The 26,265-nt window shown below is 41.3% G+C and overlaps 1 protein-coding gene across 26 annotated transcripts in view; it reads right to left on the reverse strand.

Annotated features, from left to right (window-relative positions):
• MICAL3 (microtubule associated monooxygenase, calponin and LIM domain containing 3) overlaps nt 1–26,265 on the reverse strand; it is a 173,574-nt gene that overhangs the window by 117,161 nt on the left and 30,148 nt on the right. The window contains exon 1 of one of the 26 annotated variants that reach the window (XM_084206575.1): nt 18,030–18,135. The exons of 24 other annotated variants lie outside the window; for them this stretch is intronic. The gene's annotated coding sequence lies outside the window, so the exon portion shown is untranslated. Of the gene's footprint in view, nt 1–17,883; nt 17,970–18,029; nt 18,136–26,265 lie in introns of those variants that run through there. One more of the 26 variants, XM_084206576.1, reaches the window with a different exon arrangement.

The raw sequence follows: 26,265 nt of genomic DNA on the forward strand, positions 1-26,265 counted from the left end.
TGAAATCCATATGGTGCTCCTGGAGAGCATTAACAGTACAGAACAACCTGGGGTCTTTGAGAACTGAAAATTACCCTCTCTCTAGTTGGTCACTAGCAGTAAACAATTTAATATCTGTATATTTACTATTAGTTGATGCTAAAAGAAACAAATACTGCTGTTAAGAAAGTATTCTCCAACTGAAGGACTGAGAAATGTGAAGGATTTGTTTCTTATTACACTGGGAGCTACCAGTAAAATCCACGTCTACTCTCCACTCCCCTGTCATTTCCCATACATACACCCCAGAAATTATCATGTGTTTCTTCCATGGACCCAAAAGATCTGGCTAACTGTAGAGAAAAACTTCTCATTTCCTGGGGCAAACCAGAAAACACTTCAGTATTTGGTTTTTGAAATACTTGGGAGTGACCACAAGTAATAAGCAATGTTTGCTTTTAACCTTTCATTTCTGTAAGACTCCTGTTTATTTTCTCGGATAGAAAGGACTATTCCAGCTGGAAGAACCCTACAGTGACCATCTGCCTGGCTGAACAAAAGTTGAAGTTGTTCAGGGCATTGCCATCATGAAAGTTCATTTCCCTTCCCTGGCTGACACCAGTGTCTGGGTATGCACATTTTGTGGTAACTTCTGCATTACATTCTGTAACTATAGGGAATAACAGGGAAATGCTCATTTCAAGAACAAAAGGATCTAATGTTGATAAAAATGGGCAATTTCCTACCCTTATCACACTGTGCCCAGTGAGATTATTCATGCTTTATGTCTCATCCCTGTTATCAACTCAGACATTTCTTCCTGAGCCGGTTGTTATTATGATCAATAGCTTTCTTTTCATTTCCAGGCCAAGTTTATACCTCTCTGTTCCTGTGATGATGCTGACCTATGCATTAGCTTTGCCTCCCTTCCCACATATATTTATAGACAATGCCACATCTCCCCTTGGCCTTCATTATGCTAAGGTCAAATAAAGCTCTCTTGAACTAAGACAAGGCTTTTCCCTCCCCTGCCCATTCTGGGATTGCTTTAGCCTCTTCCACCTCTACAATCCACAACTAACATACATTTTAATGTACCCATTGATCACAGGAATCACTGGAATCACTCATTTTCCTTTCTTGGTTATTTCCAAGTGAAAGGTCATCAGATTGCCTCACACTATTCAATTTAATTTCATGTGTATCCTCTAAGTTCTAGTTCTCTCTACAGAACACCAAAATAAAGGTAGAGTTGGTCTCACAGGCAGAGAATTACAGACCTGATCCTTTAAGAGCAGGAACCCTTCCCCCCAAACTAGTTTCTTTCCCTTCTAAACACAATTTGGTCCTTTTTGTGAAAGAAACAAATATGATATTTGGATGCAGCAGTCTTTTCAGATGCAATATCAATGTCATGGGCCAGGAGACTGGTGGAGCTTCATGTGGAAGATTCCCACAGGCTGCGGTCAGCCCCTCCAGTCTCCTCTACTTCCTGACCTACTTATATCAATATTAAAAAAATAAAGGTAGAACACCTCCAGGAGTGGCAGAAAAATGTGTTGGCTTTTGTCCTGCAACTCAGTATTTGAAATCAGGCAAGTGTGGTTCTAGAGCACTCTCCAACAAGAAAAGCCCAAGGCAATTACTCAGTTAGTGAAGATAATACAGTTTTCTGAGACTGCAAAGACACAGAGCACATGCCAGGATTTGCCTCCAAACTAGTCCAGGACTTTGATATTACTGTGTAGATGGAGACATGACAACAGAAGCACAGTTGACGTGCCAAGCCAGAATCACATGCTCCTTACCATGAGTGCAAACATGTATGCAAAGTACAACAGCTATATTGAAAGTTCATTGAAGGCTGTGCAAAGTTATTTGGTTCAAGGCCTTTGGCTGCATGAAGATGAATTTCTGTGAAAGCAGCTGATACTGTAGCCATTTCTGTAACCCTCTGTCCTCAGACAGAGAGTGTGGGGTGGGAAGAAGTGTGAGGGAGGTGACCCTGTCATTTGAAACTCTTTTTCCTTGACAGGATGGATGGAATTTTGCTTCATCCTCTGTTTTACAGAATTACAGCCTTGAAAGTTGAAGGTGGCAAGAGATTTCCAGAATTTTGCCTGTGTGCACAGAGCTGCCAGAAACAGTGTTGATAACAGTGTTGTTTGGAAAGGCTGTTCATACAACCTCAAGCAAACCCTGCTTTTGGTACAACAGCTTAGTAAAAGCTGCTGGTATGCTCCTGCATGTTGTTTACTTTGGAAAATGAAATTTGAATGTTGTTTTCCCTCAATGGCAAAGCTATGCTATGCAAAGCAATACTTCAGGCAATTTATGCCACATCTCTGTCCTCACAGCTAATAAAGGAATGTAAGATGACTACAAGCTATGCAGGTATAATCACTTCACCAAATTACATAAGAGAATTTAAGAGATAAGTACTGTTCTAAATACTCCAAGCATATATCATGTGTTGCCCAGGAGTCCATTATCCCAAAAGAAGAAAAATTATTTTGTGTCTTTGAATTGCTCATAGAAATAGCTAAAATACCCCTAGAGTGTGGTTGATTCAGCATTGCTCTAATCAGATCTTGAACGAGCTTGGTTTTCCCTTTTCCACATATGCTATGGAACAGTAACTTCACTTTCATTAGTCCCCTGGCTAACTCCTTAGATCTGACAGTAATACAGCCATTAAGCAGATCAGCAGGGTCTCAAGTTTAACAGAAAGATCAGTATTTAGACATGTCTGACTTCATTCCAAGGTTGCTGGCACATTTATAAACAGCCCTAGCTTGAGATGCAGTAGTATCTTAGAGAAAAAGAACAAAGCAGCAAGTTCACAGTATCCAGCTGTAATGAAATGTGAAACTCTGCCCTTGACAAGCATAATACAGCATTGTTCACTGGACACAAGAGGTGCTCCCTTCTGTGGCTTGGATCCTACCTGTTCCAGGGCTTCCACGTGCCCCTATGCCCATCACACTTGATGGTTTTGGAGAAAACAGCCTGCCAGGCTGTTGCACAGAAGGTCTAGAGCTCATCTCACTGTAGACTGTGGGGAATAACCCCAAGGTTATTGAACATTGTGGCATCCCAGTAACTCACAGGACACGCTGGAGAAAACATCTGTGGTACCCACACCCCCTGTCCATGGACTCACCCAGCACTTACTGACTCTGTGGGTCCAGATCTAAGCATTAGACTCCACATTCCTCCACTCCAGAGGACAAGGCAGTTCACTTCTAGCACAGAGCTATTTATTACTTACACCACATGCCACATTAACATGAGCTTATGTAAGCAAATTCAGAGCAAGGTAACATCTAATGAAAATGGCCAACAAAAAAACAGGTACCATGCTATTAAAGACTGCTTTCCCTGGAAGAATTTAAAGCCATGTGGGGAATGTGTGGGAGAAGCTGACAACGCTGCAAAGCAACCTGCAGCAAGGCAGGTGAGGATGCAAAACACCTGCAAACAAACCCAATCCATTGCTAAAGGTGAGTTTGACTTTCACTTCAAACTGAACCTCACACACAGTCTGTGCCCTCATCTATTCAATCCCATCTCAGGTCAGCCTGACAAGTGTTGGGTGTGATGTCCACAGACACACAAATGACCACCTGAAGTGAACAAGAGCAGCTTCCACTCTCTGTAACTGGAATGACCAGGCTGGCTGGCTCATTCTCACAGCAGTCTTTTTTACAGACAGAGTGGAGCACAGAGAAGCTTCCAGCACACTCTTCTCCTGGCTTCCTTCGCTGAACACAAGTAGCTACAACCCATTCATGGAAAAACAGCCCTGTGCATGCAGAGAAAAACTAGGCTGTCCCAACCAGGCTACACTCAACAACTGGAGTCAGTACTAAGGTGACCCAGACAGGATTAAGCTGGAGGCCTGCCACACCATTAGCTTTCATCAGATCGGTATTTGGCTGCAGAAGAAGACAGATCATTTCTGGAGGAAAGGCATCCATGTTTCCTTTTCTCTTCTTGGTTAAGAAACTTGATCTGGCTGTTGATTAGGGAACTACACTGATCCATATTGTTTAAAAGTCTTGCTTAAGGAGTAGGTCAAACTAAGAAATTGTGAGTCACTGAATAATTAAGATTGGAAAAGACCTCTGGAGATTGCCTCGGTTGATCCCACTGCTCAAAGCAGAGTCAGCTAAAACAGGTTATTAAGGACTGTGCCCAGTCGGGTTTTGAGTATCTCCAAGGATGGAGTCACAAGGGATGCTTTAAGCCTAACATAATATCTCTTGCAACAGACAGACCTGCATATTTAACCTCCAGGCAGATTAATTTTTATGTAACCAGGCAATACAAGAAAGGATAGATACTCAAGTCCCAGCACACATCACCCTAAAAGGTAAAGTCAAGCGTGCCAAAAACAGCAAGTCACTTTTTCCCCTATATTCATGAAACTGGTTAGGTCTTCAGATTTCCTCCTCACCCTGAAACAAACTCAATTGTTTATTCCCAGGCCTAATGGAACATTAAACAAAAGAAAGCTTAACCCATGAAGACAACACATGAAGCTTCTCTAGCAAATGTATTGGAGCTCTGAATCCCATTTTACATTCTACTCCCTAAACAAAGGCAACACCTAATGCAAGGCTTTAACTAAACTGCCTCTTCTCTCCTTGAAAACAGTTCTTACTGGTCAAGTTCAATAACATCTGAATTTGCAGTAAACAAGCTGCCAGAATCAAAAATAACATTTAAGAGAACCTCAAGAAGTGATTGAGTGTCATGTTGATCCAGATGTTGATGCAGAACATATGATTTTATTACAAGCTGCAAGATGGAAGAGGTACCTAATGACATAAAAAAGGATATTCCCACCTAACAACTAAAAAATTAGGATAAAAAATCCACACTACTTTTTCTAAAGGCAGAGTGCAATTCCTGGCAATAGGGCAACAAGGAATAGCTATGCAGCTGGCAAGTGAACCACAAGGTTTTAAATAGATAGTTCAAAGCCAAAGATTACTCTCTTATCCTGCACTGGGGGTGTTACAAGGCTGTGAGGAAAGATAATGATGTACAGAGAAAACTCAAAACTGTATCACTTCAATTTTAAATTATCTACCTCTGCCTTTACAAAACTACTTTTTGGATGACTTGCAACGTGACAATAGGATTTAAAACAGTAGCTGTTTGCAGAATTCAAAGACCCCTGTTTCAGTTTTGGTGTAATCAAGGGGCTTTAGCTCTTGCAAGGTTGCTATTTTAATTTTGACAAAAAAAGAACACACTCAATAAAATAAAGTTCACCTCGGGGATGAGAAGCTGCTTCTAGTCTCAGGTCATGGTGGCTACTTAGAAGTACTCAGGTAAAAAAGTGATTTTGCTAGGAAAGAAAAGGTCACTCATGGGGAAAAGACAGGTTAAGAAACCAGCAGAGCAGGCTGACCGTACAAAGAGCAGATTTTTAAAAAGCCTTGTTCAGTGGGAATCTCCTACACATGTGCATGTGGGACTGGAGATCCTCCAGCAGGTCAGCCCTCTTACAGCCAGGGTCCTTGGTTCCTCATCCCCTAACAGGAGGGTCTGGCGACAGGATTTGAGAAGATTACCCGGGCAAAGCTGGAAGTGCCTTCCCGCCAGCAGTCTAAAAGTGAAGTTAATCACCTCAGCACTTCTAGGGGCAAGGCCTAGGAAAGACTGAGTGAGACTGATTTCAGCAACTGGCCTGAGACCAATCGCCAGCCACGGAAATACCAAGTCTGATCCTGCGGGCAAACAAGTCCTGAGCAATGGTTCCTGGAGGTAACGTGCTGGGTGATACAGAACATACTTCTTTACACTGTTCCACACAGAACATTCCAGCAAATCTCACTGGAACACTGAAGTTCTCCAATCAAAGGTCTATACTACAAAGAACTTTTGGTAAAAGAAAATAAAGAATAATTTCTGTGTGCTTATTTAGAAAACAGCTACCTTCACTCAAATCCTCTGGCAAACAGGGAAAGTGGCACTAAGTCTTTTCCAGGGAAAAAACTTCTGTCTAGACTTAGAAAAAAGGCTTAGTCTAGACTTGGATACCACAAGCACTGAAAATGTGAAAACTTTTCTGGTGTCCTCAGTGCACAGGACAGCATCTCCCTGGTCCTGGTACCTCAGTCCAGGTAAGGGTCCCAGGCTAAATCCAGCTACCACATTCCCATACCCTGTCATGGTGCAGACTTGCTTGAAAATGTAGGAATTTATGCTGAAACTTGGAGGAAAAAATCCCAGCAAACAACTTTCAGCCAAAACTTGAATGGAGTCTTTAGCATAAAGAGGTCAGCTAGTGACTGTATAAGTATTCACTCTGTTTCTTCTGCATTTCATACATACATACTCATCCTTCCCTTCACATAAAAAGGAAAGTCAGGGATTCTATTTTTAAGACAAGCTTGTTTTCATTTAAAGAGAGAAATATGCACATATGCAGTTTCAATAGCAAGTATTCCAGATTTTATGGGAAGTTTTTTCTTTAGTGACCTGGCTCTGCAAGTAGTAAATCAAAAGCATATCCCAAGGAGACACATTAGGGTTCTGCAAATTATTGCTACAATCCTTCAAATTAAAACCTTCAAAGTCCATTTCAAAGACAAACTCCTGACTATAGCTTCAAGATTTTGGAAGTAATAGAACTGCCTAATTTTAAAACATGCTACACCTTACCATTGTTAAGTTTATATAAATTAATTATTTCAATCCTTGAGCTTTCCAGTTCACTACTCAAAGAAAGAAAACAGAGTGTAGGTTTTGTTAGACTTAAAAGATCGAAAAGTCATTCTTAAATTAAATTAATTTTAAATAAAAAACACTATAAAATTATTCCATATCTTGTTATCCCTAGTAATAATTTACATATCATTATTATATGAAATTTTGCGATAAGGCAACCAAAACTTTTAAGGCTTGAATCTGCCACAAACAATGAGCAGAAAAGCCAAAATTGGTGGTTCTCTTTTTTTTCCCCCTTTTAGATCCTTCCATGAAGAGGAAACCAGTCTAGAAAGAAGAGCTATTCCCTGCAGTACCACTTCTCCATTCCAAATTGCCAAGAACAGGGCAGGGAATCGTTTCTAGCATAGGGACAGGGACGCTCTTCTCAGACTATTTCAGTAACCAATAATTGCACTGGAGATTCCAAAGGAAAGCTGTTATCCATCACCAGCAAGTCAGCTATGCTCAACTCTGTAAATATATCTCAGAAGAATCAAGTGTTAGACTTTAACATTTATAGTACTGCAAGGACAGAACAAGGAATAGTCTGTTTAGCTTTTATTTTTGATATATTTCCATTCTGAATTTCAAAATGTCACTGAAGTGTACATTTCTTAAAACTGAGAACATTCAATGCAATCTCAGTCGAAAATGACCAAGAGAAAATTCAGTATCTATGTCCAAAGAAGAAGTGCTAAAAGACATTTCCACCTTGAGAAAGGCCAGAGACAACAAGCTTGTTCATCAAAACCAGTTCCTGAATTTTACAACTTTCTCTTCCAGTCCTGTGGTTTCACTGGGTTTATTAAATCATATCAGCTGGTACTATTAAGTACTTGATGATAATGCAGAAAGGAACAGCACTTTTGTGGTCGGAAATGTAGCCACACAACCTTCCTGTTCATGCATAACTGGAGGCTGTAACAGCAGATACATCCAGATCTCCATACATATGGATCCATCTTTTGCTAAAATCTATTTATTTAGGATACCTATTTCATGCTACCCCTGAAAGCTATTTGTTTCCCTTCCCCCTGATTTTGGGAATGCTTGGAAAGTTGTATTTTTCAACTGAAGACCATGCTGGAAGCTCCCCTACCTAACCAAACACAAGCAGCCTCTTCCGTCAGGTCAGAGATTTGACCTGACTCCCCACATGGCACAACTATCACAAGAGAAATGGAAGAGGAAAACAAACACAAGGTTTGTGGTGAGATGAGATCCATCCCTCAGGCAATTGTGGGATCTACAGCTGTTTCATGCAAATCATGAAGATATCCATATCTTTATAACTTAGGGCAGAGGCTGTAGGAAATATAAAAACCTCCCTTAGTTTTCAAAGTCAGTGAAAGTTGAAAAAAAATTTAAAAATCAGCAAGGTCTTGGCAGAAGAAAATATTTATGTCAGTATTAAAAAAAAAATGCAGTTTCAATCACCTCAGTATGACATGTCTGGGAAAACAAGTTCCTTTTTTTTGTTTGACTTCTTCTTAAGTTGCATTACCACTAAGTTTAACTAGAAATTGCATGAGCAAAGCCAAGAAGCCAGCCTGCTTAACAGCCAAAGAAAGAATAAAAATTATTTGTCTGGACCTACCCATTACATCTTCTGCATGCTTTAAGAACACACCCCTTAAAAATGCAGACATATTTCATCTTGCTTACCCCTTTAAGAAAGGCTCCAATTGCTCTTTTAACATCCCCATATTTACTTCAGTTTTAAAAACCTGTAGATTTATCACTGCCTTTTTCTTGCACTCATAGTAGCTGTACACTAAGCAGAATTTTGCTCCAGGACCTTAATTGTACTTTTTAGGGCTACAGCTAACTAGCTTTCAAAAAAAATTCTGGAGAAACATCAATTAGAGCAGTCCAAAGGGCTGCCATCAGAAACTGTGACAAAGCAGTACAAAAAAGCTCATACCCACATCAGGGCTGTTGTGGAACAGAGTCCAGCTCAATGTTTGCTCTATTATCAACTTGGCACACTCAAGGGAAGTTGTGGAAGTCTGTTGTTCAAGTAATTTAAAATTAGACTACTTTAAAAAAATAACAGGAGGAATAAGCCTTAGCTGTCTAGATTATGTTTCCTATAATTTTGCGGGAAAATTATACAAATATCCACAGATTTATTTTTGTGCAAGGGTAATAAGCTCGTGGGATGTAAATTATCAAAAGGTTTGATGCTTAAGGACAGAACATTTGAAGTGCAAATCCATGAGTGTCCTCAGAGCTCTTGTTGGGGTGCCTGACAAATATATTTGTCCCACTCAGTTCACAGGTCAGCACCTGAGACTTCTCAATTGTGCCAAGACATTGCGCCTCAAGCCCTCTTCCACAGAGCTACAGAACAAGGCAAAAGACAATCCTGATCCTCTTTCTTCTAGAATTCTGACACAGGGAACATACAATATCTGTGCCAGCTGACTGGCATAGATTTCCAGTTTCCTTGCATAGATTTCAGATGGAGAGGCAGAGATAAGCACAGGGAAAAAAAAACAAACAAAAAAAGGCAAATACACAAACAAGACCGAATTACAGCCCGTCTGTAGTGGCAAACAATACACTGGGTGTATTATAACTGGGAAAAGATCAACCTTCAGCCTGTGACACCTGCTCTATTTTAGGTGTGATCATCCAATTATCTAAGAATTCAGAGCAACACTTCACAGGCTTTCATACCTTATTTACACTAGAGAGTCTCTCTCAATGAAAGAAAAAATTGTAAACTACCAACCAATACGGCTCTGAATCAAAAATATGGTCAAAAGCCTAATTTCCATTAATTACTTTAATTCAGCTTGAAAACCTATCTATCTAACTTACCATCTTCAGCTGCACAAAGAGCAGAGCTCCAGAGGATGCCTACTCTCCTGGACTATGCTTTGTTCAGGAGAATGTAAACCAGCTGTAAAGTTCTGTCTTTCATGGGGTGAAGTTGTACCACAGAGCAGCTAAAGATATCACAATTATTATATGCTTGCAAGAAAGCACTTAATTAGGCCTTGCCTAAGCAGGGAGAAAGCAACCACAGCTTGAACAACTAACATTTTTACAATGGTTTTTCATCTTTCTTTCCAGAGCCAAAATACATAGTTCTCCAGAATCTCTAAAAGGTTGTGACTCAACTAGACAAAGCAGGTCTGATCTTACTTTTTGAAATCAGCAGTGATTTTTATGTGGCATCGTTAAATCTGTGTTATACAGGTAACAAGTGCTCCTAAAGGTCCAGAAGGGAGACCTTTGAGAGGAACAAGTTCAGTTGGAAACAATCCTACAGCCACAAAAGCACATAGTGTCCTCACTATAAAAGCTATTTACTCTTCAAAGCAGCAAGATGAAAGATTACTGAACAACTGCTGGACAAGATAAAGCAACAATTAATCTCAATTAGTGCCACTCAGTTTGTGTTCAGTCTCAAGTCTTTCATCTCCACCTTTTTTAACTCCACTTTTTTGCCAGCTCGCCACCATTTTAAAGGAGAGCTATGACAGGCTCCACAAAACCTTTATTTGATTGCAACACAAAATCAGACCACTTCCAAGTAATTCCCAAATCATCAGCTGAGGCTGCTGTCACTTTGGTGGTGCAGCAAAGGAAGCTGCTCCTGCATTTTTGCTGCCTTACTTCAGTGTTCCCCTAGAACAAGAGCACATATCCTGCTGGCTGAACTGCCTCTCCATTCTGCACTCCAGGGAAATGGATGCATTTCAATTATGCACACTTACATCACCTCCCATCCAGCAGGACGGACAGAGTTCAGCTCCTCCATTAAACTGTGCTCTCCTTGGCAGCCAGGGAAAGAGGTGCAGGTGGAAAGCAAGAATCCCATCTGTGTTTTAAAGGGCAAGGGTAAATCAGCTACAAAGGTGGGCAACTGGAATAGCAGTGAGGCACGAGACTGAGCTGAAATTCTGAGAGCACAGAGACACTCCAGCAAAAACTGAATAGTCTCACTTTAGTGTCCCCATCACACACACACAGGGTGGTGGGCAGACAGAAGCCTGGTGATGTGGCAGCTGGTTTCTCTTCTCTCCCGAAAGCAGATGATTTCATGTCAGAGTATACACTGATTTCAGTCAAAGAAAACATCCAGAACTGTCAAACTTTTTTTAAAAGCATTTCTGACCACAATGTGGCAAGATGGGGCTAAAAAGGGAGAAGACAAAAAAGCAGTTTTGTTTGAGAGCTATTTTAAGTTCACATCTCTGGGCAGAACAGCTTTTAGCATTGCTATGCTCAGTAAGAAGCTTCAGGGTCAGTTACTTTCATTTGTTGTTTCTTCCCTAAGGAATAACTAGGTTTGCATGAATAGCAGTGTGGAGCTTGGCTTAGACCAATGCATGTGGGGGAAGGTGGAAAAAGACATGAGAGGGCTGGAAAAGACAACAAGAAAATTGCAGTGCAAAAGCTGTTTACAAATGCTGCACCACACTAGAACAATTTCCTCAGCTGCTCAGGCAAACCATTACTTTAAATGCCAAGCAATGGCTACAGAGCTGGAAAAAAGCTTGGTACCATCTCATCCTTCACATCAAGGGTAGGTGGAAGGGCAAGGATGTTCCATGTAAAGCTTCCAAGAGGACAATAGAGGAAATCTTTAGCTTTGCCCAGGAATTAAGCACTTGGCTGTGGACTCCAGTAAAGGAAATTCAGACTCAATTTCACCACAGCAGAACAGCAGACCTCTGATGAACAATATACACAAGTAAGAGCTAGCTGAAAAAGCCACTACAGCCAAAAAAGTAGTAATTTCCTACACAAAAAAAAAGGAGACAGAGTCAAAAGGAACTCAAGGACTGCCTATTTCTGACCACAAAAGCACAGATTTGCTGGGGCCTGGCCTACACAGGTTTCTATTTTTATCGAGACAGTGAAAATATAGATGATGTAGTTAGAAGTTTCTCACCACTTTACTGACTAGTTTTTGGGTTTTTTTGAAGTTCATGAAGGAATGGATAAACAATCCATTTATTAGCTGCACAAGCACTCAATGCCTGTTACTCCCCGCATCCCAACTTCATTTCTCTACATTATGATTGACACCTGTTTCTTTCTTTGACTCCAAGTTTATTTGCGAGTACCATTTATGGTTGTTTTTCAGAAACCCAACCCTAAAAGCCTGACAGATTGCCAGCTCACTTCATTAAAAAGCCTCCTGTGGCAACAGCTTTCTTCCAGTGCTGACCAAGGCTGAGTTTGAATGGACGACCTCAAACTGAAGTGCTTCACATGTTGACTCTTGGCTTTGCCAAGTCAGCCAGTAACCCCTGAACATGGGGAATTCTTGACATGGAACTTCAAGTGTGGCATCTTTTATTCCCCCAGAAAAGCAGAAGAGCTAATAAATATGCTTTTACAGTCATCTTTAAGCCTCTAGAAATGACTCTCCTTTCTTCGTCTTGACACGCCTTTCCTCCCCTTGAAAATTCAGAGTTTTCTATTACCCCAGCACATTTTAGAATACATTCTTTAATCCCTTTGCTGATTGACAACCTCACTTAAGATTTTATCTTCACCTTCTTGGGATAACTTACATGGTCAAACTCTGCTCTTCAAATAGCTTGTAAAGTGAGGATTGAACAATGAGGGGTGGGAGAAATTAATTTAGCAGCAGATAGAACAATTCTGGCTCCTAGGGTTGAGCAAGCCTTGGACAAGACAAGACTTCTTGCCATCATACTGCAGATTACCTGCCAAATAGTAACAAAACCCTCCCACAAAACATCAAAAAATGCCCCCAACAACTAAAAACACCACAAAAAAGAAAAAAAAAAAAAAAAACAATCACTTTCAGATCCAGTTACCACCCTGAAATGTAAAGGAACAGGCAACACCAGAGAGCTGATAGTCTCCACCCTCACTACAGCAACAGAGCCTGCCAACCTGCTATTTATCAAGAATCCACAGCCACATGAGCTGGAAAACACTCCTCTTTTCAGACTCTTGACAACTGTCCCAGCTCAGGTTAATACCAAAACCCCAGTTTGGTACATGCAGAACCTCTGACAGGCTTCACTACACTGAGAATGTGACTAAAAAGGTGCTGCTTCAACACCTTGTCAGCTTAATACTTGTGTTAGGTCTAATATTAGAATATTCTAAGTGCATTAGGGGTAACTGCTTTCATTAGCCTTTAAATAGTTTTTCCATGGCAGTATCTCTGTATTCTCTGTCACAGTCTTCAAGCACTGGGGCACACAGCTACCTCACTCTTTTCTAAGAATGGCACAGGGGGAAAGACTGAGGACAACTGATAAAAACAAAACCACAGCCCCAAAACACAAAAGGTTCTGCCAGCGTAACACTGAAGAGCATGGAAGTGTCAGAGTGCACTCTGCTGCTCCCCTGCTCAGGTTTTTGCCGCAATATCTGGTCACATGCTGAGCTCTGCAAAGGCACGTGGAAAAGCCATTTCTTGGGAGTACCAAGCTCAACAGGACCTGCACCCACAACAGGGTTCCCAGAGGTTGCCCCAAAAGCTTCCTTTCCTGTTGATGCACCTCAGAGGCACAGAGATGGTTAGCCTTGGGTGTTACTAAGAGAGGAAGCTACAATGACCTTCATTCTGCTCTGTTAAAGCTCTTAGGATGAATCATGTTACACCAGCACCTTTTTAACTATCCTGGGTAAAAAGAGGCCTCTCCAAGCAGAGTTCACACACGGACCTGTTCCCTCCAAAGCTGCTGTGCTACAAGCCTGGAGTTCCTCCTCTCCCAACCTTGACAGAACAAAACAAATCAGGGGAAACACACAAGCCTTTCAAGTCTAATTTCTGAAGCCATTTAGACACTGAGAACAAAACTGTTTGATCAGCAACAAGCAGACAGGAATGGCTCAGTCCTGAAAAGACTCTGAAGGGAGAAAGAGAACACAACACAAAGATTTGTTTCACTACTGCTGCTCAAGGACCTAAAGATAACAAACACCTACGTATATCTCAATTTGTGGTACCTTACACGCCCTCTTGACCAATTCTTGACCCAGAAAAAAAATGCCCCAAAGGAACAGAGAGGAAACGACATGAATATTTATGCTCTTTAAGAACAATAATATGTGTATCAAAATATGCAATATATAAACAGCTTACTAAGGGCCAGATTTTGAGTGTTCCATTGTCCAGCCAAAATTTTGTGTTTATAAACTATTACATGAATCCATCTTTTAAAAAACCTATGAGTCTCCTGCTGAAAACAAGCAAAGTATTAGTCCTTGAAATAGCACACAAGCAGTAATTATTTTTAGACTAAAGGATACTAAGTGAAGGTTATGAGGCGAGCAATGTCATTTGCAAATAAGCTCTCTGAAGCAGGAAACATCTGAATTTGGGCCTGTGGCTGTTCAAAACAAATTATCTAGTGTTTCTAGCCAAAGGTATATTTTACACACAAAAAAGTGCTGGTTTCTAGAAACAGAACACAAATGACACCCCTGAGCACCTGTGACAGACACCAAGCCTCCAGAATAAGACAGTGACAGAAAACAGATCCCCCTCCTACCCAATTTGAAGTTCAGAATTACTTGAATGCTTTGAACAGAGAAAGGGAAAGGAGGCTGCATCCAAAATAAGAGGAAGCAAAAGGGGGCATGGCTTCTTTTCAACAACACACAGGTACAGCCATGGTTTCAATTCAGTTAATGAGACCACTGAGATTCACATGAGCTCAAACACAGCCCTCAGCCAGACCAGTGGGGCAGGAGGAATAAATTTACACTGGACATTCCTATTCTTCTTCCATCAAACAGACCACCAGGTGAGCAGTGCCCTGCTTCCCATCACTACTGCAAGTTAGGAGCAATCAAAGTATGTAAGGATGAGTGGCCCTGCTGTGCACTGGACAATTTAAGATTCAAGGAATAAATATTGTTCTTTCCCAGCCTTCAAATTAGATTTCAGCAGATGAAAAGAGACTGGCCTGCATACGCCACATTTTTGCACCAGCAAGGAAGAACAGGTTAGTACAAGAGCCTCTGGAAAATATCCTGTCAGAAGCTTCCCTGCACAGGTCATATTTCTGGGCTTGTTCTCTTACCCTTGACAAAAGCTAGCCCACATAGCTATGTTCCTTTCACCAAAACAACTTTTTGTGAGTATGGGGAAACCTGTGAATATCAGAAATATTTTTTATGGGTAGGTGGATTTCCAGCATCATCCCCCTCCCATGTATATTTATTTTTCAGATTATGAAAGATGAGCCTTTGAGTACTTCATATACAAAAGCAGTTATTTTTTTATTTTAAGTTCCAGCCTTTTTTACTGCTGTTATTGTTCCCCACATATACTCCTTACCCTGACTACTTAAGAGAACTAAACACCAAATGCAGCAGCATTTCAAGACTTGCCAGATCAGAGTTCTTCACGCTTTATCACACACTATGTCTCTCACATAAGCTTTTACACATGTTATAACCAGCTGCATTATTTTTTTAAACAATTGTTATTTAAGAAAAAAACATAATATTTGGTGGTCTGAGTTGAGAAAGGCATAACATCTGCACTTGTTGTTCATTTGAGACAAACCCAACTTCTTCTAGAGCTGAGCTCAGTAAATGGGCACCACAAAACTCCTGAAAGGAGGAACTGAGGTGAAAGGCAACATCTCTACCATATGACTTTAAGACACAGCTTCAGTCATCAATCATGAGTGTTCACATTTATGGCTCAGCATTTTCCTCAGTATGGTATCTCCACATCAGACAAGTTCTAGATTAAATACATTAGAACTGGAACCAAACTTTTAAGTCTTACATATACTCTCAAACAACCAGAAGAATATTTAGACTGTTACTCTCTATTCTAGAACAGTCTGAAACCATGACCAAATTTCTGAACCACAAAGTGAACACACTTGGCTAGAAAATATTTTGATTTCTTAAATTTATTTATTCAACAAGAGAGTTGTCATGACTTACAAGTCTTTGTACCAGTTGTGGCTACCAAGCTCTTCAAGATGGGTTGGAAGGGACCCTAAAGATCTCCTAGTTCCAACCCCTCATCATAGGCAGGGACACCTTCCACTAGACCAGGTTGCTCCAAATCCCATCCAGCCTGGCCTTTAACACTTCCAGGGATGAGGCATCCACAGCTTCTCTGGAGAGCCCCTGCCAGAGCCTCAGCACCCTCCCAGCAAAGGTGTTTCCCTTACTAGCTAATTACACAGCAAAGGAAAAGATCTACTGTCACTCCCCTACATCAGCCTGAGCCCAGCTCCAGTCAGGAAGGAAAGGAGCACCAGGGACCAGCAGACTTGTCCAGGCTGTTCTCCTGGCCTATCTTTTCTGGTGATGTTATAAATAGCCTTCTTTGAACAGCACAGATTCCCTGCCCAGCTCTTCCTGGGGGCTGGAACTAGATGATCATAAAGCTTGCTTCCAACCCAAAACCATTCAGTGATTTTATGAATTCCCAAACATTTCCCTCAATTAAGAAGCACCACAAGCACTCAGTGAACTCAGAGAGCAAACCTGTTGCTCTCCTACACAAGAACCTCACTATGCCCTGAACTTCAAAGAGCCCTTATGGAAATGTTCCTGAATCCAGTAGGAAGGCTTTACAGTAAGCACTAAACAAACATATGACTTGGGGTGCTTTTAAGAGGCTACTTCATTTGATAAACTGATAGAAATATCACTGATAACCTACAAGGATGAAGGCCCAGCTTATCTTGACAGCACAATTGGCAGTAAAATCCTTCCCATATTCCTACTGCTTTAAGGTAAGAGGAGTTGAGGAAGGCAATAACTCCAACTGTCCCTGAACTTAAGCACAGAAAGATAATCTCCCTTCAGGGCTACAAACCAACTACTTACAGTCTTCAAAGAACTCTTAGCTAAAGAGCCAACCAGACGAGCAAGGTGACCAGAAGTTGCCTGGGCAATGGATAGACAAGGGATTTGCAAATTGGCTTCATTTTGTACTGGATCACTTTGGTAGTTTTATAGCAGGAAGGTTATAGAATTCATAGCCAGCAGGCCAATTCCAGGGGACACTTCAACTTGCATCCTATAAATCTCCATCAAGATATTTGTATAACTGTGGCCCTTAGACAAGAAAATACCTTCACTTAACAGTTAATGAATAGACTCTACTGCCAATATTTGAGACCCAACTGCTTGTGTTATGCATCTGCTAAATCCGTGTGTGAAGTCTGATCAACAGGGGCCAGCCTCAGAGGGAACCATCTCTGGGTTTACTGTGTAAGTGAACAGAAGCCAAGGCTTAGTCTCTGAGCAAAGCTGTAAGAGTTTAGTCCTAACTCACACAAACAAAATTGTTCTTCAACAGGAACTTTCAGTGTAGAGGTATCTGTGTCTATGCCACATCATCTTTCCTTTGAAAAGTCAACAACTTATTCCAACTAATGGAGACTTATCAGTAAAATATTTTGTTTCACACAAAGCCACAGCAAGGCAGGGTTGATGATGCAAAGTCCAAGCCTCTGACCTGTGAAAGAATATTATCTTAAGATTCAAATGGGGACCACTAGCACCAGTGCTGGAAAAATTAAAGGAGACAGAATATCAGCAGAGAAACAGAGGCAGGAGTTAAAAGCAAGATCTTAAAGCCCTCTATCCTCAGCCCTGGAACCCTTGTGATCAGGTTTATTTTCCAATAAACTGATTTGTCCGGAGTCACAGGTTTTCAAATATTCAAGCTTCTCATCATATGGTTGAATTTAACTTCAAGCTTATTCTTGGGTCTACCAATTTATTCCCTGAAAATTATAATAATAACAAAAAGAAAAAACAACCTAACCAAACCCTTTATTTACCAAATTACCCTAATCACATTGGCAGAGCTACTAAATGACATAACAGATGGCTGCACGACACAAAGGCATCCAAATTTTAAAAGCTGGTACCTTGGTTTTATGGCACTTTATTCTTTAGTACTTCTATAATAATCAAAGTTTTTTAGTCAGTTCTTCAAAAATGCACATCTCTAACCATTTGTTTTGAGATAGGCCCTCTAAAGGTCTATTAGATGAGCTCTTTTCGGAAGATTTTGTAATATCTGCACATCTAAATCCCACTGAGCCTTACAACAGTTTGAATCCTGTTTTCCTCAAGCCCTTCAGGAAGCCCTCCCAGAAGCATGCCGTGCCACAAAAAGCCAGCTGTTCCTGCTGAGACTGTTCCCAAATTCTAGAAAGGCTTCCTCAGAGACTGGGAGCATACCTGTGAGTACAGAGCATTACATCCTCGCATTTTAGGATGACACCAATATTCTTGATCAGTGTAAGGACAGCTTCCACTCATACAGGTGTCTACACTGCCAGAAACCTTCACAGTAAAACAGCAAAGTCATAAGCAAGGGCACTTGCCACAAATTGCAGACTCAAGAACGTCCTCAGCCAAGTTCTGCTGTGTGCCCTTTCCATCTGCTTCAGCCCATGCCACCAACCTTCCTTCCTCATTCCTACAGATGCCAGTGCAGGCCTCCAAACAAGCAGTATAAATTCACTTTACAGTAAAATGCTGCCCTCCTCAAGGGGAGGATACACATGCACAAACAGATTCTGTGTGCACACAGCTCTCCCCAGCCAGGCTGCAGCACTTCAACACAGGGATATACAAAGATCTGGCTCTTGGAGAGCACTATCAGTCCTGTAACAAAGTCCAGGGCAGGCTGACAGCAGCTGGTGATAGAGCCAAGCCCTCTCCTAGAAACAGCGACTCCATGGTTATCTGCCTCGCACAGCGCTTTGTGCTCCTCCAAACATGGAGCTCTCCTGACAGGAGAGGAAAAAGGCTGAGAGAGCAAGAGCCAAAGTGGCTGGTTTGGTTTATGGGCTGTGGCCCAGAAAAGCAGATAGCCCTGGCACATGAGCTAACAGCACAAACGCTGGAGCATTCCTCAGGAACGGAATGGGAAAAGGTTTGTTACTTGTACAGTCAGTGAGATGCTGCATTTCTACACCTCACTGCAAACCACAAAAAGCAGTTGCACCCTTCCCATTTAAAGGGAATTAAGTATCCAGAAGTTTTCTTTAGGATTTCCTTATTCTATCCTACTACTTTCAAAGCAATGTTTTCAATGCATGCTTCAGAGTTGTCTTCCATTTGTAGCAAACAAGTTTTATTTGGACAGGATTTATGTGCACATTATAGCTGAAAGCAATACCTAAAACTAGTTTTTAAAGAAGAGACTAGAACGGGGCACCTGTGTCAGAACTGGGCTAGTGTCAACAGGCCTGCCCTCAGCCAAAGAGTGCAGCAACCCCATCAAGCCAAATAGGACTATTTGATGCCTCTGCTTCTGTTTCATAGAAGAAAAACAGCTCTGCAATAAATTTAGTTTGTGAAATTAAGAGCTCTCCTCAACTGTCAAGTCTGAGCTCCATAGGCAGAAGTGTTCCTACAAACCAGACTGCAGGCATGCCCTAATACCTATTACACTTGTTCAAATACACTGTGTTCTCTTGTTCTAGTAAAGTTTATAAATATCTTTTCAGCACAAGAGAAAACCAGCCATGCAAACTGAAAATCTGAACATGACACACTGTCAAGCTGACAAAGATAACACTGAAATTCCCCTTGCTCTGTTAGCATAGCACACACTTGAATAGAAACCTGTAAGCAGTAAAGCATTTTCAAGGAAACAACAGCCAAGATAAGGGCATCTCTTTCATCTGCCAAAATGAATCTCCACTGCTTAACCACAACACAAGTGATGAGCATAAACCTGGAAAAGGGCAAAGAAATTAGAGTTCAAACCATAACTGTTGCTGCAGATACACAAACAGATGAAAAACAACTAAAAAATTCTATTAATGCAAACTGCAAGCATTGGATAGTGCCGCTCTAGACTCTGCAACAATAGGAGGAAATGGAAATCTTGCCTCTTTCAGTCAAAATATACAAAACACAAATACACCACGAACAGCTGCTCTTCCACAGAAAAGCAGAGAAAGTTTTCACCTCTGATAAAACCTCCAAAGCCAGAGCTGTTTCGGTAAGATCTAAGCAGAACCCTTTCCTCCCACAGTTCACATCCAAACCTCTGCTTCCCACCATCAGCAAACTGGCACCTACTGGAAAAGCACAAAGTAAATGATTCACTTTCCCTCTGATAACCACGCAGCAGATTGTTGCTACAACAGACCAGAAGAGAATTGGGAAAACGTGGTTTTACTTGTCCTTAACCAGAGATCTGGAACACATACGGGGGCTGAAGACACAGCTCAATCCCAGAATAAATATCTCCTAGACCTCCAGTCAGGACTTGTGGTCCCAGCTGAGCTCTGCCCTAACCACCAAGGAGGGGGTTTCTGTCCTTAGGAGAGAAGTTAAGCAGCACAGGTTAATATCAGCCAGGAGACACAATCTCTTTATTATTATTTACTACTGCTGTTTACCAACAAAAGCCCAAGTTGTGTCTTCAGATTCAGCAAATCAGGCATTCAAAAAATCCTGTCTGGAATCTGTGAATGTACCTCAGATGAAGCTGTGAAAGAACTAGCCAGACCAGGGAAAGGAGCAAGTCATTTGCTCATTTAAGTGTTATAAAAAGTCAGAACTGAGCCAAAAAAAGCAACCATACACACTTTCTTCAGCTGGCAAGCCACACACTCTCACATTATGCTCTTAAGTAAAAGAAAATAGTCCAGGGGTTGTTTCAATTTCTTTTCAAGCTGCATCACCAGTGACAATACTGATTTAGGAACCATTCACTCATTATTCTTCTACAAAATAAAAAGTGAGGCCTTCTACATATATGCAGGAGAACCTCCCACTCATCTAGAAGTGTTAAATACAGTTGTAAAATTTGGACTCCTTCAAAAGCCCAATAAAAATATAAGTCAGGTTTACTACAGTAAATAATCCAGCATAAGAAGACAGAAGCCACATGAGGCTGCTGGGCTCACTTCCCTTCTCAGGGCAGTAATACTAGCTTCATTTTTTTTTTTTTCACTGTTATTTCATCCTTATTAGCATGCCAAGTAGGAGTAGGAAGAATTCCACGAGCTCCCATACATTAGCCCTGGCAAACTGAGCTGTCTCTTTTCCATCAGTTAACTTGAAACACACAAAGAAAGGTCTCTGAGACACTACCTGACAACTTGTGAAATTAGTTTCCATAAATTAATCCACAAGCAAATAACTCTGTGTGACCAGGAATTTAAATAAACAAAGGCACACAGGAACAAGCAGGGAAGAAATGATCTGCAGTCAGACTGGCCGATATTAAAAAAGCACACCCGAGGGCACAGTGATTTCCAGGGAGGAAATCCACCCACATCAGAACTAGATGGAGCACATACTCTCATGCCAGAAGCAGAATGTAACATATTCCAATATGAACAACTGCTTCACTCTCTGCATATTGATCCTGGACTATTTATTCACTAGTTTTCACTGCATGAAACAGCTCGTGCATTGATTTTTCCCTGCCTCTATTTTTTTTCACCTGTTGTGGCAGGACACCTTCAGAAGGCACCAAAGGTATGACTGGTGCCAGGACCAGAATTATAACAAAAAACATTAAACTGTGCAGTTCAGTGCAGCTCCCAGGACTGGCCAAGTTATATAAAGTTCAGGCACTGAATAATTATATAGTCTACATATTTTTTAAAAAGCTGTAGTTGGGATGTTTGCAGTGAAGAACCCAAATTTAATGCCTACTCAAGATCTGTGTTCATTACATTGACAAAGCCACTAAACAGCCATAAATCCTGTTTATTTCATGGTTTTCTGAAAAAGAACACTTAATGTTACAAAATTACAAAACAGGCTGGTTAATTAACTCGGGATTGCCCTGAGGAACAGAAGGCTTGAACAATAGAAGCTTCCAGACAAAAATGATAAAATACACACTGGAACAACAGTTTAAAAAAAGATCCTGTAATGCTAAAAGTAAAACAGGCTGCCTCCACTAGGTCAGTCCTCTGAAAAGGTCAAACACCTTTTAAAAACAAGAGTACAACAAAAGAGATGACAACAGAGCAGAACACTGTATTCTTACTTCTCAAGTTATCTAGACTGCAGTAAAATAACAGAATGTGTGCTCTCTCCTACGAATCAGGACTCTTTCAACAGTTAAATCAGAATGATAATTCCATAAACAAACATTTCCTGAGACTCTTGCTATAAAACAATTTTGTTAAAGGAAAAGAAGTTGTTCATCAAGGGCCATCAGGCGTGACAGACATTTCAGAAACACTACAGGTGTCACAGAAAGTGACTTTATTTGTCTACCTTCTGGAACACTGTAGGTAGACAAATAAAACACACTAACTACTTCAGAAACAAACATTCTAGTGACTAACCCCCAGATTTAAGCAGATCAGATTGTATAATGTATCTGTAAATCACCAATCTCCTAAAAACAAGCAAGCACAGAAGGAAGAGGCACTTTTGTCACAGAAGGGGCTCAATGCACACATCCCTAGAAATAACTCTCAGCATGCAGTCCAACCAAAGCGCCAGCTTCACCACCAGCCACCCAAATTTTTAATTTCACAGTATATTAAAAAGGGTTTCAGGTTCACTCAAACAGCATTCACTTTCCCACAAGCAGCACTACCAGGTTTGCCTACTTGGGGAAGTGAACAGTGATCACACAACAGGGGTTCCCATTCAAAAAGTCAGAGACAGGACGTACAATTAATAATTTCACCAAGGGATAGTTATGCTTAAAAAAAAAAAAAAAACCCTTGGGTTCATGACTCTTTTGGGAAGGGAGGAGAGAGTAGAAATTTTTATTGTGTCTTTTAATACTGTTCTGCAAGTAGGCATTTGGACACACTGTATGTGCCAAGTGGCTCAGTTACAAGCTATCACAATTTTCCCAGGCCTGCATCTACTCACACCCACACTGGTATCTTGCAAGTCCATACCCATATGCATCTGTAAAAACATGCAGGACTTGAAGATGTAGGACTTCATTAGTACATGTATAAATATTCATTAGTTGCTATTCATGCCCACAAACACATCTATCACATCTGCAAGATAGCAAATGGTTCCCTGTTTCTGGGATCAGTGTATTAAGAACCCTAGATTCCTATCCTACACTCATGAAGGTCAACTCCAGAACAATCATGCTGCATTTCATTTATCTCCCCCTCAGAAACTGAGGGGACAAAGCCTATTACCCATTTGGTAAAAAGGCATGGACACCTAGAGATGAAAGAATTTCAGTGCAATGTTAGATCAATAGCATTTTCACCACTTGAAAAGGTAATGCTGCTTTCCTAGATAAGGACAGACTACAGACAGAAACCCTGTCATACTGCAAATGCCTAATCTCACCCAGAGAGCAAAGTAGAGGAGACAGGCAGAAAAGCAGCCATCAGTGTCACCAGTGCCACACTCCTGAGCAGTACAGAGTGTGGACAGCGTGGAGTCCACCCTGTTTGTGTGCAGCTGGAACAGGAATGAAACTGGGTCCTTCCCTTCCAGTTTTGCTTCCTTTCAATTTCTCTTTAGGCTTTGTAAAGCTGAGTAACATTCAAACCCATCAGGGTTAGAACCTCTAATTTTTTTCCAGAATTTGTTTAAAGACTGCACTGACTCCACCTGCTTTACACTTCTCCTTCACAAAGCAGGCAGGGCATCTTATGTCAAGTTTCTCTGCAGGAGACACAAGAAACTCCATTCCTGAGGGTGGCTGCTCCTCCTGGAGCAGTGAGATAGGTCACTTCCCATCATTCTCTGAGTACAGCCAGGATTTAAGTCAATTCCATTCCAATGCTTCACAAAAGTCCTGGCATAGTCTGCCCCTCCTTTATACATGAAATCAGCATCCCAAGACTTCACTACAGTAAAAGGTGCCCTCCTGAATCAGTGCCAAGCCCTTTGAAGGAAGCATAAAAGAGGCACTACATGGCAAGACATCTCAACCTAACACAATTGGGTACTTAAATATCCACCTGAAAACTAACTCTACAAAAAAACCCCAAAAAAAACCCTCCAAAAAAAGAAAACCACCCCCAACAAAAACAAACATTAATAAAAAAAAGAAAACAAAACAAAAAACCCCCACAAACAGAAAACCCCACAGCTTTTTAAGTACCAACTGCTTTTCAACAAGCTGCTGCTAATCAGCAATCAACAGGAAAATGCAGTCATGTGTTCCGTTATTAAAAGCTTTGATTTTTTTACATATTCAGTAGTAATTAAGAATGAACAAGCAGCATATATTTTGCTAGGAAAAATATTATGAGGTCACACAGAGGAAGACGCAAATTTTGTTATAAAAACAGCTGGTACAGGCAGAAGTGACAATGTTCACAAGTGCCCAAGCACACCTGAAGCAGTTGGCAGAGCTAAAAGGAGAAGCAGACAGCAGCTAACAGAAAACTACATTAATTACTGCTCCTTTAGGTTCTCCTTTAGCTGGGGCCCTGGACACACAGAAGAGTCAGAATACCAGCCTAGGAACCAAAATCCTACATGGGAAAGGAATAATGGTGCAATAGAAATGGTGATTTTATGGCACCTCATCCAACAACTAGTTGTATTTCTCTCCTTTAATAATTTGCATTTCTTGCCTCTTTCTTTCATAAAAGCTTGTAATGCTTCTCTTGGAACATTCCTCTCTCTTCTCCACAGGCACTGTGTCCTCCCAAATCCAACATCAAAGCAACAACCTTTCCCTGTCATTCCCCACAAAATCCTCCTCCCTGACTAGCGATGCCACCGTGGCAGTTATGGATCCCACAGTAAACCCTCCCTGTTTCACATCTTTTATTCCAACAAGGCTATTTTTAAACCCAGATCAGATTTCTGATAAGACTGTGCACTCTCAGACAGCTGTGCTGTGTGACAAGAGCAGGCAAAGAGGACACAGAACCCCAGGATTTAAAAACCAAGCAACTGGAGGGCGGGGGCACTGCCCAAGACTCTCCTAAAAATCCTATAATTCATTTTTCTTTCATGTTTAGTTTTAGAGATTGCTGCTGTTGTTTCAGATCTGGAGAACCTGAGGGCCTTAAAGCCTGTCTATTTACTGAAAAGGAATGTACTTCACTGCACAATGTAGTCATAGGAGAGCTGTATCTAAAGCCTTTTTAGAAAACAATGAACAATTGTCTTGGTTTAGTATCTTCAGATCTGTAACTCCACTACTATCAATATTTAAATCAAGTGTAAAAAACAACTTCTCACAGCAAGCACTACATACTCACTTTATCCCACTGGCTCTGCAGCAATAAAGCTTCTTTGAGAAAAGTCCTAGTTCAAATAATGCTGCCATATCAGGAAAAGCAGGAAAATCATTTTATAAAGAAAAAGCAGAAATCAAACAAGAAAGGAATTTTGTTTGTTTGTTTCTGGGGCTGCCTTTTCATTTAAGAAAACACAATGGAAAGCATAAAAACCTCAGAAGAATGAAGCAGACAACAGTGCCCTAAGGGAAAGAGAAAGAACACAGATGCTGTGTTCCAACAGCAGGCAAAAATTATTGGGCTGTAGATGGCTGAGTGCTGCAGAACCAAAGCCCCCCAAATCCAGAAGTATAAAATAAATTTATCACTATACCTGGGCTGCCTTCTAAACAGCTGCCATGCTACAGTGCACCTGCTAAGCACCTATTCCATTCTGTCTGTGGGGTTTCCTGATTTAACACTCACAAAAGAGAGCCAGCACATCTTGCAGGAGCCTGGGGATAGCAGCATTTATAAGATCATATAAAAAGGTGACAAGCAGCAGCTATTATACTACCACTGAAAAATCAAAACAGACCTCTGAACAAATGCAGGACATTTCAACTGCTTGTCCCCTAACAAAAGGGCCTCCCAGAAAATATTTTCCTAAATACCAGTCACACATGGTATTGCTTCTTTCACTGGAGCACACATTCAAGGTCACTCAACCCCCCAAGTCCTACTCCTTCATTCAGCTGTGTTCTGTGGATCCTCAGATACAGAACCCTTTAAAAAGCTTTTTCTCACTTCATATCACCCTGTCCAAGCCCTAGGAAAGCCTGCTACATTCAGCAGACTCCAGCACTAAGCAATGCTTCGTCCTACATTTCCCCAAATTCTCTCTAACGGCAGGGCTATTTGATGGATTTCCCCAGCAGCCTCGTAAAGCGCATGCCATGTACCAGATGTTCACTCACCCAGAAGCTCACAGCCTGCCACCAAGGGGAAAAAAAGGTGGGCAACAGCTCTTAATTCTTCCTGTCTGGCTGAAGAGCATTCTCCCTCCTGCGTGCTGCATTCCTGCATTCTGTAGAGCCACTGCAGTGCTCAGAGCAGGCAGACTTGCAGGAGCAGCTGGAAAACAGCCGTGCTCTCCTACGCTGAGCACAGGTGTCCATTCCAGAGCCAGGGTGGGTTTTGCTCAGCAAACCTACCTTATACAACCCCCTTACCACAGGGTGGGTCACACTGACAAGTGGCCATGGGAAGGTGGTCAGCAGGGCAAGAGAGGATAATAAAGCCAGAAAATTTGCCTGCGTGTGTGTAGGAAGGGAAAAGAATAAGTGGAGCCAATAATGAGTGAAAGAATGGAGTCAGTATGCAAAGAAAATTATTTACTGAACAGACTATTCGTGCTGCTGACCTCAGTCCATTCCTCTCCAAGTTTTAACTCCTCAGAGTCAGGGCTCTG

This window comes from Fringilla coelebs (assembly GCF_963513975.1).
Source record: "Fringilla coelebs genome assembly, chromosome: 5".
Classification (NCBI taxonomy): domain Eukaryota; kingdom Metazoa; phylum Chordata; class Aves; order Passeriformes; family Fringillidae; genus Fringilla; species Fringilla coelebs.